This window comes from Neoarius graeffei, chromosome 11 (assembly GCF_027579695.1).
Source record: "Neoarius graeffei isolate fNeoGra1 chromosome 11, fNeoGra1.pri, whole genome shotgun sequence".
In the NCBI taxonomy this organism is placed as follows: Eukaryota; Metazoa; Chordata; class Actinopteri; order Siluriformes; family Ariidae; genus Neoarius; species Neoarius graeffei.
In genome coordinates this window covers 38,943,074-38,958,959 of record NC_083579.1, presented here as the reverse complement: position 1 = coordinate 38,958,959, position 15,886 = coordinate 38,943,074, and positions in this window count along the sequence as shown.

The following is a 15,886-nucleotide window of genomic DNA, read 5'->3' as shown; positions in this document are numbered from 1 at the left end:
TTACACGGGTTGTCATTGATTAGTCCACAGCTCTCCTCTTCTTGACAGGGGGCGTAAGCTGTCCTGGGCTGGTGGTCTCAGATCATTTGGCACTGGGATTAGACACTGCACTGGCACATGTAGATGTCTGGATAGTTGGCACACTTCCTGGCTTCAAAAGTTTTTTTTCTCTTCTGGCCTGTCATCTGTTCCATCAAGAACACCTGTCCTTCATAGCAGTTCTTGTTGAAATGCTGCTCACAATTTCTCACTTGACTCTTCTCCAGTGGCGACACAAAATCTGCCCGCTTCCTTTGCACAAACTTCATCCCCCGTCACTTTAGATTTGTGTTTTTTCTTGGAAATTCGTGAACCAAATGTCCTGTTTTACAACCCCAATTCCAAAAAAGTTGGGACAAAGTACAAATTGTAAATAAAAATGGAATGCAATGATGTGGAAGTTTCAAAATTCCATATTTTATTCAGAATAGAATATAGATGACATATCAAATGTTTAAACTGAGAAAATGTATCATTTAAAGAGAAAAATTAGGTGATTTTAAATTTCATGACAACAACACATCTCAAAAAAGTTGGGACAAGGCCATGTTTACCACTGTGAGACATCCCCTTTTCTCTTTACAACAGTCTGCAAACGTCTGGGGACTGAGGAGACAAGTTGCTCAAGTTTAGGGATAGGAATGTTAACCCATTCTTGTCTAATGTAGGATTATAGTTGCTCAACTGTCTTAGGTCTTTTTTGTCGTATCTTCTGTTTTATGATGTGCTAAATGTTTTCTATGGGTGAAAGATCTGGACTGCAGGCTGGCCAGTTCAGTACCCGGACCCTTCTTCTACGCAGCCATGATGCTGTAATTGATGCAGTATGTGGTTTGGCATTGTCATGTTGGAAAATGCAAGGTCTTCCCTGAAAGAGACGTCGTCTGGATGGGAGCATATGTTGCTCTAGAACCTGGATATACCTTTCAGCATTGATGGGGTCTTTCCAGATGTGTAAGCTGCCCATGCCACACGCACTAACGCAACCCCATACCATCAGAGATGCAGGCTTCTGAACTGAGCGCTGACAACAACTTGGGTCGTCCTTCTCCTCTTTAGTCCGAATGACACGGCATCCCTGATTTCCATAAAGAACTTCAAATTTTGATTCGTCTGACCATAGAACAGTTTTCCACTTTGCCACAGTCCATTTTAAACGAGCCTTGGCCCAGAGAAGACGTCTGTGCTTCTGGATCATGTTTAGATACGGCTTCTTCTTTGAACTATAGAGTTTTAGCTGGCAACGGCGGATGGCACGGTGAATTGTGTTCACAGATAATGTTCTCTGGAAATATTCCTGAGCCCATTTTGTGATTTCCAATACAGAAGCATGCCTGTATGTGATGCAGTGCCGTCTAAGGGCCCGAAGATCACGGGCACCCAGAATGGTTTTCCGGCCTTGACCCTTACGCACAGAGATTCTTCCAGATTCTCTGAATCTTTTGATGATATTATGCACTGTAGATTATGATCTGTTCAAACTCTTTGCAATTTTACACTGTCGAACTTTCTGATATTGCGCCACTATTTGTCGGCGCAGAATTAGGGGGATTGGTGCACGGGCGCAGATATACACTTTTATTGTTACAGACTCAAAGGTCCAAATAATACATATAAAAATACACACTTACAAAAAAAAAAAAAAAAAAACATTTAAGATAGGCCAACATAAAGTTGGCTTTTCCAATGTTTCCACATGTCAGAAATATATAAAATATCACTCTCCTTTATATTACACAAACTCATGATGATAACATTTCTAGATTCATATAACCTACACATAAATTTGTGCATAAGTTTCCTCATCAGAGCCTGAAATGTAGGAACCTTAGCATTTACAAACAAAGCACTTGCACTTTCCCACCTCGGGGCTTTAAGCAATATTCTCAGTGCATCATTATAAGCCACCTTAATCTTATTTATCTTTGCTTTGCTATAATTATACCAAAGCTGAGCTGTATACAGTGATGTACAATAAGTTCTAAAAAGACATGTTTTGACTTCATATGTACACATATAGAACTTTCGTGCCAGCATATTCGCTTGAGCATACAATTTGTAGCACTGGCGCTGGATATCATCATCATCACTTAAATCATTCCTTAGTAGATGTCCCAAATATTTTGTTTTCGTAACAACTGTCAGCTCACTATCATTTAGAAAAAAAGAAGGAAAATGTAACTTTTTATCCTCCTTAGCCCTAGCAATCATTATAACACTCTTTTTTGGGTTGTATTTGATGTCATACTCTATGCCATAATCTGAACAGACTCTAAGCAGTTGCTGCAGACCAGCACTATAAGGAGACAACACAACTAAGTCATCAGCATATAATAAATGATTGACAACCTTATCCCCAATCATACATCCAGTCTTACAGTCTTTTAACTTCATAGACAGCTCGTCCATATAAAAATTAAAAAGAAAAGGAGAGAGAATACCACCTTGTCTGACCCCGTTGGAAACAAAAAAATAACTATAGGAGGCCTCACCCCATTTGACCTGCATAGATAGAGGGGGGGACGGGGGGGCATTCGTCCCACCCAGATTTAAATTCACCTCGTTCGGTCCCCCCCACTTATAGGGAGGAAAAAACGTCTATGCTGTCTTTCTTTGCATAAGGCAAACCTCACGGAAAAATCAAAAGACTAATTACCATTCGGTTTATTGAGGTGCACAGCAGTGTATACATAGCTGCAACTGCGCAGACTGCACAGGTTGCGAGCTCGAGCTTGGTTGCTATGGTTACCCATAACAAGTTTGACAGGCATATCAGGGACAGCGCCTTCTAGTTCAGGACCCCAACACGGCATGATGAAGGGTGCCAAAAGGCAGAAAACGATTGCATCGTTTTTTCAAAAAAAAAAAAACGACTGTAAGTAAACTGTGACTTACTTTATCATATCACCTTGCAATTTTTTGATACTCTGTTCAAAGTAATGTCGTAGTGAAAGTAAAATCGTACGGAGTAAAGATGCCTTTCTGGTAGCCTTCTTCTTTCGGTGGTAGCCTGTAGATACAGTGCTCAGAAGGCAGTTTTAATGTTTAATCTGGCGTTCCCTGCCATAATTTCAGCGAGCATAGTGTTTCATAAGGAAACTTTGCGTAGAGTTGTTGACTGACTGCCGCTCACGCAACACACAGGCATAGTTAGAAAGTCAGGATGCACTGGTTTACACTTTACACACACACACGTAGCCCAGCCTCTCGCTATCTTTAACAGTTGGAACTTAGCGGTTTTAAAACTAGTTTTGCAATTTCTGTGCGTGATGATAATGTGTAAACTTTGGATTTCCATAGGCTATGTTAAAATGTTATCATTGTCCTGGCCTGCAGGTAGTTCCTGGTGATGGCAGTGAGGGAGGTGAAATAACATGTATTCACACTACCGTTCAAAAGTTTGGGGTCACCCAGACAATTTTGTGTTTTCCATGAAAAGTCACACTTTTATTTACCACCATAAGTTGTAAAATGAATAGAAAATATAGTCAAGACATTTTTCTGGCCATTTTGAGCATTTAATCGACCCCACAAATGTGATGCTCCAGAAACTCAATCTGCTCAAAGGAAGGTCAGTTTTATAGCTTCTCTAAAGAGCTCAACTGTTTTCAGCTGTGCTAACATGATTGTACAAGGGTTTTCTAATCATCCATTAGCCTTCTGAGGCAATGAGCAAACACATTGTACCATTAGAACACTGGAGTGAGAGTTGCTGGAAATGGGCCTCTATACACCTATGGAGATATTGCACCAAAAACCAGACATTTGCAGCTAGAATAGTCATTTACCACATTAGCAATGTATAGAGTGGATTTCTGATTAGTTTAAAGTGATCTTCATTGAAAAGAACAGTGCTTTTCTTTCAAAAATAAGGACATTTCAAAGTGACCCCAAACTTTTGAACAGTAGTGTGTGTGTATATATATATATATATATATATATATATATATATATATATATACACACACAAAATGGAATCATTTGCTGACAGCTCAGTCCCCCCCAGTTCAAAAATCCTATCTGTGCCCCTGGATTGGTGATCCTCTTCCCATCTTTACTTCTGAGAGCCGCTGCCACTCCAAGATGCTCTTTTTATACCCAGTCATGTTAATGACCTATTGCCAATTGACCTAATGAGTTGCAATTTGGTCCTCCAGCTGTTCCTTTTTTGTACCTTTAACTTTTCCAGCCTCTTATTGCCCCTGTCCCAACTTTTTTGAGATGTGTTGCTGTCATGAAATTTCAAATGAGTCAATATTTGGCATGAAATTTCAAAATGTCTCACTTTCGACATTTGATATGTTGTCTATGTTCTATTGTGAATACAATATCAGTTTTTGAGATTTGTAAATTATTGCATTCAGTTTTTATTTACAATTTGTTCTTTGTCCCAACTTTTTTGGATTCGGGGTTATATATGAATTTGAGCATCCAAACACAACGCAGCACTTTCCCATCGTTATTTTTGTAAGATTCCATCAACAATATCCAATTTCAGTGAGGAAACAAGCATAGAGTCAGATGAACAGAAATGACCCAGATAACTGGGGTTCCACATGTGACGTCATGCGAGATTAGCCCTGGGGCAAGGCTGCCTTTTTCTGGGATCCGGACACCATGATTTATCGATAGGTTTGTGCTTGATAATATAAATTATTTGTTATTTTATTATTTTCCCCCTGCTTTATTAATTCATTTTGGTCATTACTAATGATGTATATTCATTTTAAAGCATTACAATAAGGCAATACATTCACTTTAAAGGAGGAGAGAAAGAGCTGAGAGGAGGAGAAAATCGAGCTCCAGCACAGAGCTGTTTGTGCGAGTGTGTTTGTGTGTGTGTTCGTTTGTCTCAGTGAGACAATCTACTAATAAAATAGGAGAAAATTGAAAAGTAAAAATAAAAATGTCAAAGTACCCCACCTGTCTCCATCCTTCAGTGTCCCAACATTCTTGAAGTGCTACAATTACATTATTAACATACAAATATTACTGTAAAATATACAGTGTGTGTTTTGTTTACAAACCTAAATGGGCAATGTGCACTGGAGTGGAGTTTTAGCCCAGTGGTAACATACTGCACATGGACACACACACACACACACACACAGTGCAGATGGCCTCTCTCTGAACAGCAGGATAGAGAGGGTGTGAGGAAAGATGGAGAGATAACACTGCACTGAGAGGAGGAGTCTGCTTTCAATATTACAGAGAAAACTACTTGACCTATAGAGGACACTCTCTCTCTCTCTCTCTTCCCCCCCCCCCCCCCCCCAGGTGTGCTGTTGCAGGAGTGTGTTGTATACTCTGTGTGTGTGTGTGTCAGATGCTGATAACCTTTTTTTTTGGGGGGGGGGTGTCACATTCAAATGCCACGTGATAAACCTTTATTACACGGCTCATTCACTACACAGCTCAACACGGCACTGTTGATGTTGATGTACTGTAAGCATGTACATTACTGGTAGAAACAAAAGGACAAATAGTCTGTCCTGCTGCCGTCTGGTATAAAGATTAGATTTTTACTGGAATCATCATATTCAATTTAAAAGTAAAATATTAATGAAGTTCAGAATGCCAGTGTTGTTTGCCCTTGTTTTTTTGTGCTTTAGACATTGTGTTAAAATTGAATGTAGAAAAAGACTGTACTTGAATGATTTGTTAATATGAATGCTCTTATAATATTTATAATTATTCTTATATCATATGATTTATATTGCTGACTAACGTTTACTGTTTACTAATTTTATTTACAGGAAGTGAACAGAGGAAGGGGTGGACACGGGTAGGGTCACAGAGTGGTAAGTAGGGAAGGTAAGGATGAAGTAGGAAGGGAAATAGTTTTTAGAATGTGGAAATGTGCAAACATGGAAATATTGTAGAAATAACCGTGAGTATTATTGGATGCAACCTCTTTTGCCACTATTTCTTCATCTCATCTCATCTCATTATCTCTAGCCGCTTTATCCTTCTACAGGGTCGCAGGCAAGCTGGAGCCTATCCCAACTGACTATGGGCGAAAGGCGGGGTACACCCTGGACAAGTCGCCAGGTCATCACAGGGCTGACACATAGACACAGACAACCATTCACACTCACATTCACACCTACGGTCAATTTAGAGTCACCAGTTAACCTAACCTGCATGTCTTTGGACTGTGGGGGAAACCGGAGCACCCGGAGGAAACCCACGCGGACACGGGGAGAACATGCAAACTCCACACAGAAAGGCCCTCGCCGGCCCCGGGGCTCGAACCCAGGACCTTCTTGCTGTGAGGCGACAGCGCTAACCACTACACCACCGTGCCGCCCCCACTATTTCTTGTTCACAATAAATATATTAGGTAAGTTATATTCAACTACGCATCAGCTGGATTCCCTGCTCCATCAAACTGACAGTTTAAAAACTTAAGAAAGTGCCACAACAGCCAGTTTAGATTCAAGTCAGCTTGGAGGGAACGATGGTATTGAATACAGAGCTGTAGTTGCAAAATACCATCGTTCCCTTTAAGCTGGTCCTGACACTAAGGGACCTAAGCCTAGGCACCCCATGTGGAATTGGAACAACAACTCCTCATCCATTCTTGTTGTCAACAAGAGGACCTCAGCCCATGGCTGTACTCTCATGTGACTGTACAGCCATACACAGCAACAACTGGATCATCAGGTTTGCAGACAACACCACAATTATTGGCCTGATAGACAATGACAACAAGACAGAGTAGAGAAATGAGGTAGCCCAGCTGACATAGTGATGAAAAGACAACAACCTTGCATTGAACATCAGCAAGACTAAGGAGCTCATCATGGACTTCAGAAATCACGAAGGACCCACTGTCAATCGACCTAGACAGGACGTCGGTGGAAATCATCAACTGCTTCCATTTCCTGGAACTACAGATCTCTGCCAACCTAGTGTGGATCCATAAGTCATGCTCAAGAAGGCACACCAACCGCTTTACCCCTACAGTGCCCTAGGAAATGTGCCATAATCACATGATGGATTGTGAACTTTTATCGTGGTACCATAGAGTGTTCTGATGGGTGGTATTACTGTGTGGTCTGGCAATACCACTGTACGAGACAGGAAATCCATCCAGACAGTTGTGAGGAAGGCAGAAAAGATCATTGGGTGCGTACGTCCATCCATCCATTGAGAAGATCTTTCGGACCAGGTGTCAGAACAAGGTCAGCTCCATCATACAGGACCACAATCACCCTGGGCACCGACTGTTCTCCCCCTTGTGGTCCAGTTCGCTGGTACCACAGCATTTGTACCAGGACAAGCAGGTTCAAGAACAGTTTTTACTCACAGGCAGTGTACCTACTGAACTGTTAATTGCTCAATTACTGGACTTATAATTGCACTGGGATCTCATCTACATAGCATACAGACATTCTCACAGTAGTGCATTATTCTGGTTACTTATCATTTATCATTATACCTTTTCATCATCACATTTTTGCTATGCTATTATTATCAGAGGTGGGAAGTAACAAAGTACAAATACTTCATTACTGTACTTAAGTAGAGTTTTCAGGTATCTATACTTTATTTTTAAGACAACTTTTTACTTTTACACAAATATCTATACTTTCTACTCCTTACATTTTCAATTTATGCTCATTACTTAAGTTTTAATGCATTTGAGAGGAATTATCCATTATTTTTATTTTGCATCATTGCCTGCCTTCCCAAAATAAAGACTGATTTCAACCTTAAATGGATGGGACAATAACACATAAGCCCTTTTTACACATCCATCCATCCATCCATCCATCCATCCATCCATCCATTATCCATAGCTGTTTTTCCTGTGCAGGGTCGCAGGTGAGCTGGAGCCTATCCCAGCTGACTATGGGTGAGAGGCGGGGTACACCCTGGATAAGTCGCCAGCTCGTCGCAGGGCTGACACATAGAGACAAACAATCATTCACACCTATGGTCAATTTAGAGCCATCAATTAACCTAAAGGCTCACTCACAACCTGCCGTACATGCTACTAAAGGCGGTCTATGGTAAAAAATTTGGCAAAACCGTGCTTGAGACTTGCACGACACTTGCGTGTGTTCAACACCGTAGAAGGTCACAGACTGGCCGTGGAGACTTTTTGTCCTGCACATGCAAATTCTACGGGTCTTGCGAAAAATCAAGAACACATACACTATGTACAGGACCTGTACTCCTTTTGTACAGCAGCACGGCTAGTAGGGGCTTTGCGATGACAGTAAGATGCACGAGTGACGCATAATCATTGTATGAGTGACGTGTCTCAGAAGTACTTCACAAGTACTCCACACTTGCTATTTGTGCAGCCCCCAAGACAGAAGTACATCTCACTTTCTACCTCTATGTGTGGCGTGCAAGCAGCGCACACGACACGAGGGGCAAGACTCTGGGTATATATATTGGGGAGGAACCAAGGAACCGATCATGTAACGTGTAGCATTGTAGAATGGAAGAAGATGGCTGTCGCCATACCACCGCAACGACTGAGGGGGTTGGACCCTTATAGGCAGATGATAGAAGCTGAGGAGCAGCACGAAGCAATATTGTTCTTCAGCCGAAAGACAGATGCAGAATGCTTCAGACATGCTGGTTTTATACCCACTCCTGGCTTGCGTGACACGTAAGTCATGAGTGATTGTCACGTACTAATCACGTGCGTCACACATGCTTCACAAGTGTGGCCCGTACTCCTAGCACAGGAAACTGGTAAAATGCAAGTCACACGCACTCCACACTCACTGATCACGTGTGTCAGACATGTGCTTTCCACGGGCTAACGGCGCAATTTTTCCACATCTCGAGGAAGTCAGGCATGAAACCTGTATTTGACAAGTAGTTTGCCCGTACTCCTCCCCCAAACTTTCCCCCAGGTTCACCACAACCCTGCGGCACAGCTGCAAGCTACCAAACCCTGCGACCCGTGCGTGTCCAAAACACTTACGGCGGGTTGTGAGTGTGGCATAACCTGCATGTCTTTGGACTGTGAGGGAAACCAGAGCACCCGGAGGAAATCCACACAGATACGGAAAGAACACGCAAACTCCACACAGAAAGGTCCCTATCGGCCACTGGGCTCGAACCCAGAACCTTCTTACTGTGAGCCAACAGTGCTAACCACTACACCACCATGCCGCCCCTTTTTATACAGATATTCCTTTAATATTGGCATAAAGAAGACACCTCAATATTCTGGCTTTAGTGATTTACACTGAACCAAATAAATCCGGCATGAAGCCGCACCAGTGTGCGTTTTAACACTGCGAGTCAGCGTTCTGCAACCAGAGGAGTGATGTGTCAAAACAGAGTGTCGGTGTCTAGGGTGATGTATCTAGGTGTCAGAGATATGCATACCCCGAGCATACCGGCGTTGCTTTCAAAACAACAGCTGGTGAACTGAGTGTTGAGGTGCGTTTGCTAGCTGTGCACATTGATACCACTCGTCAAACACCAGCAAAATTGCTGAGCATATACAACACGTAATCACTTCCATTAAATAATTCATGTTTCAGGGAAGTAACAGCCTCAATATATATAAAAGGTTTGTGTCCTTTAGCTGAGCCAGCTTTTCAAGAAAAAAAAAGTGTCACAGAAAACTGCTCGCAAATGGGGAGAGAGAGAGAGAGAGAGAGAGAGAGAGAATGGGGAAGAGATGAGTGGAGAGACTCGTGCAAGCAACATGTTGGTGCAATCAGAAACATGTTGAGGAGAAAGTGAAGAGAAGTAGGAAGTGATTTGAGGCAGAAAGGTGCTCAGACCTTAGACACCATAGACGGAGACATTTGAATTTGTGCTGGTTTCGGAAAGAAGAATGTCAAGCTGAAAAATGTAACAACCCCTGTTCCACCATGTTGATTGTCCCTTTTACACAGACATCGATTCCGGCTCTGTTTCTACCAATTGTTCTGGTTCAGAGACGGAACAACACAGACCCCATATTCCGCATTCGGGCATTTTATACAGAATGTGAGGTGGAATAAAGATGCAAATTGTTCCACCTTGAACAGACTATGTTAAAGGGGATATAGAACAGAAAACACTGATTAAAACAACCCAATTTGGCAACTCTGACTCTGAATCAATACATGAGCTGTGATCAAATTTGGCAAACTGAGGTGAACAGGTTTTCTTTGAAATTTTAAACATTTTTGTGTAAACATACCAAACTATTCAGTTTAAATATCTAATGCTTTAGCTGTATGTGATAGATGTTCTTCAAACTCTTCAAATAAATTATTAGCAAGCATATAAGGAGCCTAGTAAGGTAAAGATAGCTATAAATTGCTGTTATATACAGTTGGGTTGTACATGTACGCTGTACCGGTACATAGCTAATCAGTATCAACTGTACATGCAAGTGGATTATTTATTTGTCACAAAGTGCTTGGCAATTAAAATATTTGAAGTGGAGCAAATTATATATGGTAATATAATATGGACACGAGTGTTTTACTGAGAAATACTCCACTTGAATTTTTCTGGGACATCGAGAACTACAACTGCGACACAAATCTCTATATGTCACTTGTGAGGAAATCGATGAATTGTTTTGATAAATCTAGGTACTTTTTGTTTGTAAATGTGTATGTATAATAAAAAGAAAATCACATGTCCGCTTAAAGATATAAAGTTTATTTTCTCATGTCAAAAAACTCAGATTTTTCGTATGAAATACGTCATGGATCTGAGTGACATATTTCCTGATGATATTTCACTCTGATGATGTCACTCCCAGTGTTTTCCCGCCGACTAGATGTGCGCTGTCAAAAAGGTGAACCGGTTCAAAATTAAAATTCTTTTGATTAAATTGCATATTTTTTGTGGATGTGTCCATATAATATAAAGAACATTACACAGTGGCACGAAGATATGAAGTTTATCTTCTCGTGTTGAAAAATATTATCACTCGTTCGCTTCACTCACTCGTGATATGTACATTCACCACTCGAAGATAAACTTCATATCTTCACACAACCGTGTTACATCCTCTATATATTTAATAATTAATTTAAGAAAGCGTGGGTTTGCCTCCTTCTGTGCACACACATTGACACCCTTATTATATTATATTATATTATATTATATTATATTGGTGGCACGGTGGTGTAGTGGTTAGCGCTGTCGCCTCACAGCAAGAAGGTCCTGGGTTCGAACCCTGGGTCCGGCGAGGGCCTTTCTGTGTGGAGTTTGCATGTTCTCCCCGTGTCCGCGTGGGTTTCCTCCGGGTGCTCCGGTTTCCCCCACAGTCCAAAGACATGCAGGTTAGGTTAACTGGTGACTCTAAATTGACCGTAGGTGTGAATGTGAGTGTGAATGGTTGTCTGTGTCTATGTGTCAGCCCTGTGATGACCTGGCGACTTGTCCAGGGTGTACCCCGCCTTTCGCCCGTAGTCAGCTGGGATAGGCTCCAGCTTGCCTGCGACCCTGTAGAAGGATAAAGCGTCTAGAGATAATGAGATGAGATGAGATGAGATATTGGTGGCACGGTGGTGTAGTGGTTAGCGCTGTCGCCTCACAGCAAGAAGGTCCAGGTTCGAGCCCCATGGCTGGCGAGGGCCTTTCTGTGCAGAGTTTGCATGTTCTCCCCGTGTCCGCGTGGGTTTCCTCCGGGTGCTCCGGTTTCCCCCACAGTCCAAAGACATGCAGGTTAGGTTAACTGGTGACTCTAAATTGACCGTAGGTGTGAATGTGAGTGTGAATGGTTGTCTGTGTCTATGTGTCAGCCCTGTGATGACCTGGCGACTTGTCCAGGGTGTACCCCACCTTTCGCCCATAGTCAGCTGGGATAGGCTCCAGCTTGCCTGCGACCCTGTAGAACAGGATAAAGCGGCTAGAGATGATGAGATGAGATATATTATATTATATTATATTATATTATATTATATTATATTATATTATATTATATTATATTATATTATATTGGCGGGCGGCACGGTGGTGTAGTGGTTAGCGCTGTCGCCTCACAGCAAGAAGGTCCGGGTTCAAGCCCCGTGGCCGGCGAGGGCCTTTCTGTGCGGAGTTTGCATGTTCTCCCCGTGTCCGCGTGGGTTTCCTCCGGGTGCTCCGGTTTCCCCCACAGTCCAAAGACATGCAGGTTAGGTTAACTGGTGACTCTAAATTGACCGTAGGTGTGAATGTGAGTGTGAATGGTTGTCTGTGTCTATGTGTCAGCCCTGTGATGACCTGGCGACTTGTCCAGGGTGTACCCCACCTTTCGCCCATAGTCAGCTGGGATAGGCTCCAGCTTGCCTGCGACCCTGTAGGACAGGATAAAGCGGCTAGAGATAATGAGATGAGATGATATACCATGAAAAAAAGCCAGCCAATATTATTATTATTATCCATACACATTCCTTTCGGGTGTTCGATGCGTCTTTCTCTTTCAAAATTCTCTTAAAATCTTCCATATTTAATGAAGCAAACCTGACGGCCATGTTTGTTTACAAATTGTCACAGTCATTCGCCAGCGCAGAAGTTTTACATCTCTGACGTGTGACATCATGTTGTCTTGACAACTATGCAATATCATAAACCATATTCAACACTCATTCTCCATTGGGTAGAGTGACGTAATACACGTAGGATAAGTGCTATGCTAACAGTATTGCATGCTATCAAACCAAATGAATGAAACCCGCTAGAAGGGAATAGAATACATGTTTTTATTCTAACAAAAAAGTGTCCTGTATGTATAATAATATATTATACAAGCAGTAATATTATGTGAGGTTAAGTAAGTTTTGTACAGAAACAGCCAGTAGAGATGCCCTTGAAAGGGCTACTTTTGACTTTTTTACTCTGAGTACATTTCAGAGCCTGTACTTTTGTACTTTTACTTGAGTAAAGAAGTTGATTCAGTACGTCTACTTTTACCAGAGTATTTTTTACACAAGTATCTGTACTTCTACTTAAGTGATACTGTGGGAGTGAGTAAGAAGTCAGCATTCCATTCTACTTTTTATACACAGTGATGGTTTTAGCTTTTATGGCATAAATGTCACCGTTCTGATTTTTGTACAGACACCTCCTGCCACCCCTACCGAGACGCTACCTTTGGTTGGCTGCCCATGTCGCCATTACCTAAATCCGCCATTGGTTACACGTGGCAATAAAGAATCTTAAATCTTGAAGATTACAGCCATCAGAGGATTTTATTTAGAAGTGTACAGAAACAGTGCATTGAGATGTTTTCTGAGTGACAGGACAAATTCAGTGATGATAGAGTATCTGTGTGTGTGACTGAAACACAGAGTATGAGGCCATAATGTTTAACAAACTCCACATGTTGTGTTGTGGTAAAACTGTGGCATCCTGCAGTGTTAAACACTCTACTGCCAAATAACATGGCCTGCAACCATCTCATTATCTCTAGTCGCTTTATCCTGTTCTACAGGGTCGCAGGCAAGCTGGAGCCTATCCCAGCTGACTACGGGCGAAAGGCGGGGTACACCCTGGACAAGTTGCCAGGTCATCACAGAGCTGACACATAGACACATACCCCTTTTCCACCAAATCAGTTCCAGGGCTGGTTCGGGGCCAGTGCTGGTGCTGGTTCACAACTCGTTCAACTTGCGAGCCAGCTGAGAACCAGTTTGCTTTTCCATAGCTCGGGGTGCTAAGGGGAGCCACATCATTATGTCACTGTATACGTCAGTTACGTCACTGTATACGTCAGTTACGTCGCTGTGTTTGCATAAACCTTGGCGCGAACATCGAAGCAACAACAACACGGAGAAGAAGAAGCAGCAACAACAACAACAATAATGGATGACTTCGCGTTTGTACAGCTGCTGCTTCTCGTCGCTTAAAAATGGCGACTTTTCACGGTCTTGCTATTGTTGCTGGTCTTAACAACTCCGCCCCCCCCCCGCTGATGTAAGCGGTTCTTTCCTCTGGCCCAGCAAAGAGTTGGTGCTAGCCTGGAACTGTTTTTTCTGGCCCCAGAGCCAGTTCTTTGTCAGTGGAAACAGAAAACCCGGTTCCAAACTAAGCACTGGCCCTGAACCAGCCCTGGAACTGCTTTGGTGGAAAAGGGGCAACAGACAACCATTCACACTCAATTTAGAGTCACCAGTTAACCTAACCTGCATGTCTTTGGACTGTGGGGGAAACCAGAGCACCCGGAGGAAACCCACGCAGACACGGGAAGAACATGCAAACTCCGCACAGAAAGGCCCTCGCCGGCCACGGGGCTCGAGCCCAGACCTTCTTGCTGTGAGGCTACAACGCTAACCACTACACCACCGTGCTGCCCGCCTGCAACCACCTCTACAATATTACCCTCATTAATCTCATCTCATTATCTCTAGGTGCTTTATCCTGTTCTACAGGGTCGCAGGCAAGCTGGAGCCTATCCCAGCTGACTATGGGCGAAAGGCAGGGTACACCCTGGACAAGTCGCCAGGTCATCACAGGACTGACACATAGACACAGACAACCATTCACACTCACACCTACAGTACGGTCAATTTAGAGTCACCAGTTAACCTAACCTGCATGTCTTTGGACTGTGGGGGAAACCGGAGCACCCGGAGGAAACCCCCGCGGACACGGGGAGAACATGCAAACTCCACACAGAAAGGCCCTCGCTGGCCACGGGGCTCGAACCCGGACCTTCTTGCTGTGAGGCGACAACGCTAACCACTACACCACCGTGCTGCCCGCCTGCAACCATCTCTACAATATTACCCTCATTAATCTCATCTCATTATCTCTAGCTGCTTTATCCTGTTCTACAGGGTCGCAGGCAAGCTGGAGCCTATCCCAGCTGACTACGGGCGAAAGGCAGGGTACACCCTGGACAAGTTGCCAGGTCATCACAGGGCTGACACATAGACACAGACAACCATTCACACTCACCTTCACACCTACAGTACGGTCAATTTAGAGTCACCAGTTAACCTAACCTGCATGTCTTTGGACTGTGGGGGAAACCGGAGCATCTGGAGGAAACCCACGCGGACACGGGGAGAACATGCAAACTCCACACAGAAAGGCCCTCGCTGGCCACGGGGCTCGAACCCGGACCTTCTTGCTGTGAGGCGACAACGCTAACCACTACACCACCGTGCTGCCCGCCTGCAACCATCTCTACAATATTACCCTCATTAATATTGATGAATATGTGAACACCTCCATATCCCCCTGCTATCCTTGATGACATTAGTTAGCTAACTGCTGGTAAAGTAACTCACACTGACCAAACGAGTAGGATTTCAGTCTCAGAATGGCATCAAATTATGTAAATTGAGAGAATACATGCTCCAACCCTCCTTTCTGGAATGCATTTAAAGCCACACCTCCAAAACCTGAATTGGAAGGCTTTGTGAACTTTGAGTATGATTGACAGGTGAGTAGAGCCACTTACTTATCCTGATTGGCTGGATGTTGGTGGTCCACATCATGTCCTATTTCTCTCTCTCTCTCTCTCTCTCTCTCTCTCACACAGAGTGCTCAGGATTAAGCACCACTGATTAAACCCTTACATGATAAAATAACGCTGAGGTGAAACAAAGACAATAAAATGATAAATGATACTAAAAAAGGAACAAATTAGTTTTTAGTCCACATTTTCTGTGGTGGTGTTTTTTTTTTTCATTGTGTTTTCCATGGTAATTGGGGTTTTGTGGAATTAAATGATAAATGCAATTTTATTTTAATCGTTCCATGAAATCACTATGACTTATTTTTCATCTGCATTGTGATCATATAGTAACAGTTAATGTGTTAATATGTTTCATCAATTATCTGCTGAAGCTCTTGATTTTAGATTTAATGAAAGTCTGTTTTTTGTTAACCACACATTTTACAAAATCCGTTTTGTTACTAAGAGAAGAATTAA